At 41.0% G+C, this 7,010-nt stretch overlaps 1 long non-coding RNA gene across 1 annotated transcript; it reads right to left on the bottom strand.

The window, feature by feature from the left end:
- Nucleotides 1-1,265: 1,265 nt before the first annotated feature.
- Nucleotides 1,266-2,444, bottom strand: LOC125741798 (uncharacterized). The gene is made up of 2 exons (XR_007397862.1): nt 2,215-2,444; nt 1,266-2,094 (listed from the first exon to the last, which is right to left on the bottom strand). It is a non-coding gene; the product is annotated as an uncharacterized LOC125741798 (long non-coding RNA).
- Nucleotides 2,445-7,010: the final 4,566 nt, after the last annotated feature.

The following is a 7,010-nucleotide window of genomic DNA, read 5'->3' as shown; positions in this document are numbered from 1 at the left end:
AGTTTCTGTAATTTCAGCTGATGATAGTGTTTTTTTGTCAATGTGTTATGATTGACTAAATGTTCCTGTTGGAAGCGAACATGTGTTAGTGTTTTCAATAATTATTTGATTTTGAAACATGTTTGCAGTGTTTTACTAGACATACTGTACTGTGGTGGTTTATTATTGTATTTTGAAAATTAGTTTTGAGGTTTAGTTTACAACGTGTGATTTTGAGCATGAAATTAACCGTTTTGTCAATTGGGTGTTTTAGTTGTATTGGTGCGTTAAGAGTTTAGGAAACTTGTTACAGTTTTTTACAATTGCTATGACAGTTTTGCAATACATTTAACAAGTTCCCTAAACTCTTAACGCACCAATACACCTAAAACACACAATTGGCAAAACGGTTAATTTCACGCTCAAAATCACACGTTGTAAACTAAACCCCAAAACTAATTTTTTTTAACAAAATCTACCGTATTTTTCAGACCATAAAGCGCATTTAAAAGTCTATATTTTTGTCAAAAATCAACAGTGCGCCTTATATTCCGGTGCGCCTTGTGTATCACTTCCAGCTGTGTTTACGGACCTAGCTGCGCTGCTGAGTATTTTGCCCATGGGATTTTGCCGCCTCGCGGAGTAATACACATTATGTTTTGACATAATAATTACAGTAACATTGTCGTGTGTATTTAATGACCCCAAAATGGCTCCTGTGAAGAGACATGCTTACGAAGCGGAATTCAAGCTTAAGGCCATCAGTCACGCAGATCAACATGGAAATAGAGCAGCTGCGAGAGAATTTTATATTACAGTTTTTTACGATTGTTTACACACAATTTTGAAAAGCAGGTTCTTTTTGTCAAAATCTAATCACAATTATCCAAGCACCACACTCAATTTGCAGAATTCCTAGATTGTTTGCAAAATGACACACTTCAGTCAAAACATACACATATCAGTCAAAACATATACACATATTTGTGAAAATGCTATTAGTTTTCATTTAACCAACACAGTCCTCAATGATCAGACACTATTGCAGACAGTTTCACACTGCTGTGATAAATAAAAAAACACATGTGTAGAAAAACTAATTTTAGGAAATAGCATGTGCTAGATTTTTGGGCAGATGTTATGTAAAGGATCATTTCGATGACAAAAAATAGTGACAAACCCACAACATTCTTCATGATTAGTTTGAGATATAGGGAGAATGTACACAAATAGGCCTACTATAAACTTACCAAGCACTGCACAACACTGATGCTGCAGACTGAATATTTCAAGTACCGGTATTTATTTCAATTCAAGAAATACAGTATTTCTTACCATAATCAGTTACAGTAATCAACCAACAATGAAATCAATGAAACAAATAAAATCTGTAGACAAATAAAAATTACTGCCTGAAGTACATACAGTTTGACTCTGGAAAAAAAAGCAACACAAATACTGTAACTATTCCTCATCTCTCCGTCTGGCTGGATCAGGCCATAAGATTTCATCCACATCACAGGCTATGTCTTCATTGGCAAGGCACCGTTGGAAGAATCGCCTTGAGTGACAAATCCACCCCTGCACAGAAGCTGCGTCGATTTGATCACATGCCTGCTCCATGGCCTGAATGAGGGGCAAACGGTCATAGGGCCGCAGGTCGTATACCTTCCACCGCCACGCTGAAAAAAACTCTTCGATTGGATTCAGGAAGGGGGAGTATGGGGGAAGGTATAACACTTCAAAATCAGGGTGACCATGGAACCAATTCTGGACCAGAGCAGCCCGATGGAATGAGACATTGTGCCAAACGACAATGTACCGCATCTGGTCCACTTTGTTTAATGCTGTGACAATCTCGTGCAATCTGTCAAGAAATGCAAGTATTAGATTTGCATTATAGGGTCCCAGATTTGCATGGTGGTGGAGGACCCCATTTTGTGTGATAGCAGCGCAGAGGGTGATGTTACCCCCTCGCTGCCCTGGCACATTGGTGATTGCCCTGTGTCCAATTACATTTCTCCCTCGTCTTCGTGTTTTTGCAAGGTTAAATCCAGCCTCATCCACATATATAAATTCATGCTGAATTTGTTCTGCATCCATTTGCAAGACTCTCTGAAACACAGTAAAAGACAATAGGATGCTATTCAATATCTATTGCACATTTTTTTTGTGCCAGAACATTATGAGCAGTGCACAATACCACACCATAGCAGTAAAATGAACAATACATACCTCCACATATTCAGAGCGCAGATGTTTCACTCTCTCTGAATTTCTGTCAAATGGTACCCGATATAGTTGCTTCATGTGTACTTGCTTTTTCTTGAGGATTCGAGCTAATGTTGACAGAGAGACTCGGTGGATGTTATTGAAAATACGGTCATCGTTGATGATATTGGCTTGGATTTCTCGCAGCCTGATACAATTATTGGCCACAACCATGTTCACTATGGCGGCCTCTTGTGCACGTGTAACCGGTGATCGCTAGGGATGACGTCATCCGCGGATCCCGTATCCGGCGGTATGTATGAGACGCTGATTAGGTAAATGGGGGCGGTTCATGATGGCGTCTTAATTGGGATCAGCGTGGATAAAAGCGGTGGGAAGCTGCTAGTGGGGGAGGTTCGATTGCTGCCGCGATACTTCTGCGAGCGACGGAAATGGTGGTGAGCGGTTGGTTCCGTGTCCCGGCTGCGGCATAAGGTAATGAGTAATAGGGGTTGGACGGGGTGGCTGAGTGCATTTCCGTTCTCTTCCGGGTATGTAAGGGCTGTTGATCTTCTTCCTAGGCTGGGTTCGGGGTGACAAGTGTGTCCGGGTCCATGCTGATGCTCAGGAGCTGGTCACTGCTGTTTTGCCTGGTTTTGATTTCGTTTTGTAAGATTATGTGCGTTGTACCGGCATTGTTGTGAATAAGGGGGGCGTGGTTATCGGGGCTAACTGGGTGCTGGCTGGTATAGTAGGAGGTCTGGAGGGTAGTTTAGTCTCTTCCCCATTTACAGCGGAGAGCCAGTGAATGTGGTGCTGGAGTTTGGGGGTTGGAGGTTGTATTCTTGCACTGCATGGAGTGAATGTGGGGTGAGTGAGAAGTATTAACTCCAGGATGTGGTTTGCTGTGATTTTGATATTAACTCCCACTTGGATGTGTGTGCCCTTGGGGGGTATGTGTGTGGTGTCTCCCCTTCCTTCTTTTTCTTCTTCCAGGTAAGCACCTTCCCTGGCTGGCTAAGGGGTTAAGGCGTGATTATAGTATTGGACCACCAGCACCTGAGTTTTGCTCTCAACCCCGTTTGTGTGTTTTAGTGGTGTCATATGCTGGTAATTGTTTACTGACTGGGAGGGTTCAGTTTTAAATTATTGTTAATAAATTGTTTTAATTCTGGGATATGCGTCTCTGTGTGTTCATGCAAAGGGAAGTCGTGGGGTTAATTTGAAGTCCTGAGGGGCAGGGCCTCTGGTGGCGTAGTCGGGGTTACGTAACCTTGCAGCTCAAGGTTACACACGGGTGAACATAGGACCCCTTCCACCTTGGTGTCCTCGACCCTCAATCCTATGTGAAAAATATACTGTATATATAAAAAAATACACATGCAGCCTCAAATGTCACAGTAAACAATATTGATGACAAGTACAGCAAGCTTAAGTTTCAATGTACTGTGTGGTTAGCTTACCTGTTTTCTCGATGAAATGTCCGAATTACTGACGCAACAGTATTTCTGCTGAGATTTGGTTGAACTCTTTGTCCAGCTTCCATCAGTGTCAGTCCATGGTTGAGAACATGGTCAATAAGTGTTGCACGGATTTCTTGAGTCAAATTTGGTCCTCGTCTTCTTTGTTCAGGTTCTGTCAACTCTTCAAGTTCTTCTCTACCTCTTCCTCTACGTAGGCCTCTTCCTCTATCTCCTTCTCCTCTTCCTCTACCTAGGCCTCTTCCTCTATCTCCTCCTTCTCCTCTTCCTCTACCTAGGCCTCTTCCTCTATCTCCTCCTTCTCCTCTTCCTCTACCTAGGCCTCTTCCTCTACCTTCTTCTTCTCCTCCTCCTCTTTGAGCTCCCCCTCTCATTCTCACTCTTCTTCTAGCTCCTTCCATTTTTGATGAATACAGGTGAACTCACCTGCTGCCTTTTATAGCACACCTGAGTGCTGCGTTTTCTAATTAGCACATGTGTGCTTCCACACCTTGTGGATGTGCTTATCCAATTAGTTCATTAGTGTGGTCATTGGCAATCTGGGGCTTTGTAATGACAAGGAAGTAACCTCACAATCCTTATCTGTGTCTAAGCTGTCGAAATGTGTGTAGAGTTTTACAAATCACTGTGTGTAATGTTTTGCAAAAAGAGTGAAGCAGACATTGTGTGTAATGTTGTGCAAATCTGTGGCGGTGTTTTGCTCCTTGGAGTAGACTTTTGCAAATTGTGTGGAAATTTTTATTTTACAGTGTAAACAATCGTAAAAAACTGTAAGTAACAAGTAACCAAATGTAACCCCCATAAACATGGTTACAAATGGAGAGAAGCTTTCGATTTACTAATTTTATTATTTAATAAAGTTTTTCATTTTTTGAAATTATTTTCACGTACAGAAAAAATATACATGATCCTTAATTGACGTCATATCCTGTTTAAAAAAAAAATTGGCGCGAGTTGAGATATGATCCTTTTTTTTTTTTCTCTCTCTCGGCTCTAGTTTTTTTGGCTGGTGGTGGCGCAGGCGTGCGCTTCTTAATAAAAAAAAAAAGAAGAACTTAGCATAGCGATTGAACAAAACTTTTATTTGTTTTTTTCTTTTAATTGAAAGTTACATAGCGGTTAGAAGGACTGGATTTGACATACGGACTACTTCCAGATAAGATTTTGTTTTTTTATCTTTCCAATAATCACCCGAGTAGAGTTTTTTTTTCCGCATATGTTCTGTTGTTACTTTATTATGGACTGAACTGACCTGGAATTTGCATGCACGTGAATTTGCAAATCTTTTCCGTTGTTACTTATTTATTTATTTTTTCGAGCTGTAGTTCGTATGGTCATCCTGCGAATCTTTCTGTTTACGACTTTAATGATTATTTCAGGAATGGTCGTTTGATTTTTGTACATAGCATTTAATACTTTTTTTATCTTTTGGTGAATTGTATAATAAATTGTATAATACACTCCAATTTTCTGAAAAGAAAAATAGCATAGTCATTCTTATTCTGCCTGGCCGAACCTGGGATCTCAGATGTGTACAGTTGTATCTCGCATTGGGGTATAAAGTGCTACACAAAACTTGGCGAGCCAGCCAGGAGCCAGTTAGCTTTTCAGTATATTAATGAGAAAAAAGTTCTGTTATACAATTCACCATTAAGGGTAGAATTTACGTTTTCCTTCTTTTGAGAAGTCTTATATTCTTTTCAAAGAATTTCCTTGCATTGTGATCTTGATTCGTACTACTAACATGGATATCATTGAGTCTAAAAGTGTTAAGGTACCTAATTCTGTTCTGGTAAGTGGGTTGTCTAACACCCCAGTAGATGAAGAAGTGATTGACTTTTTAAAAGAGTTTGGGTTAATTGCAAGGATACTAAAAATAACAAGTTCTGAGCCTCAATTTCAAAACTCTGCCATTGTTGAGTTTCATAGTGGTTCAGCTATACAGAACTTTAGAGATGGGTTACCTTGTAGCAGACCATCATCCACAGACCCAACTGTTGTTCATGGTGTGCAGCTTTTGTCCAGTGTTTACACTGAAAAAGCAGGCTCTAACTTGACCAGCACATACTTGGCTGAGTTAAAAGATGTAGCTAAGCTGAGTGGTATAGACTTTGAACAGCTACTTCTGGATGAACTGGCTAAAATTCAGAGATTGACAACTGTTTCTGTGACTAAGGCTATAGGGATGCCATCAGATCTCGATCTTCCCCGTTTAGATGATGTGGCTCTAGATGATTCCTCAGTAGTTGGCAATATTGGTAACTGTACTTCTATCACTACTTCCGTACCCATCGAGAAAAGTACCACTGATAGCATGCCCTCTCCATTTAAACCTAGTGCTGAGGCTTCATTTGGTAGTAGAAGAATAGCATATCAGTTACCACCTGATCAGCTTAGCCCTCCAGAAGTGCAGAGAGTAGTAGTCGAACATGTGGTCAAGAATAATGATGTGTCTTCCCAGTATCACTTTGTCCCTAAGTTAAGATCTTTCTCAGGCAAATGTCCCTGTCCCAACACAGAAGTTGACTATGACACTTGGCGAAGTAGTCTTGAGTTTTACCTCTCTGATTCTTCTCTTTCAGACATGCAAGTTGTACGAAAGATTGTGGAGAGTCTTTTACCCCCGGCAGCAAACCTTGTTCAGCATTTAGGCTTGCAGTCAAGCCCCCGTTCTTATTTGACCTTGCTTGACTCAGCATACAGTGCTGTTGAAGACGGGGATGAACTCTTTGCGAGGTTTCTCAATACCAATCAGAATGCTGGGGAGAAGCCATCGGCTTATCTGCAGAGATTGCAGGCTGCTCTGAATTCTGTAATGAGAAGGGGAGGCCTAGCTGCAGGTGACATGAACCGTCAACTGCTAAAGCAGTTTTGCCGAGGTTGTTGGAACAATAACTTAATCAGTAGTCTTCAGCTAGAGCAAAAGAAGGCAAGTCCGCCATCCTTTGCTGACCTTTTGCTTCTTTTACGAACTGAAGAAGATAGGCAAATTGCTAAATGTAACCGTATGAAACAGTATTTGGGAACTCCTAAGGTAAAAGCTCAATCTAGCATGCAGTGTGTGTTTGGTGCAGAGGAAAGTGACATTCCTGTTCCTAGTTCAAAGTCACCCCCTTCATCAGTTACAAAGAAACTGGAAAAACAAATCGCTGAGCTTAACGCACAACTTGTGAAGTTAAAAGCTTCAAAAAGTAATTCATCTGCAGTAAATGAACCCAAACCAGCTACTGCTAAGAAGGTCAACCCTAAAGGGCGGGAGCCCCCTTCAAAACAATCTGTGCCAAGAGTTGATAGAAAACCCAGGCCCTGGTACTGTTTCAATTGCGGAGAGGATGGACA

The sequence above is a fragment of the Brienomyrus brachyistius genome, chromosome 5 (genome assembly GCF_023856365.1).
Source record: "Brienomyrus brachyistius isolate T26 chromosome 5, BBRACH_0.4, whole genome shotgun sequence".
Classification (NCBI taxonomy): Eukaryota; Metazoa; Chordata; class Actinopteri; order Osteoglossiformes; family Mormyridae; genus Brienomyrus; species Brienomyrus brachyistius.
This window is presented reverse-complemented; position numbering and strand designations above follow the sequence as displayed.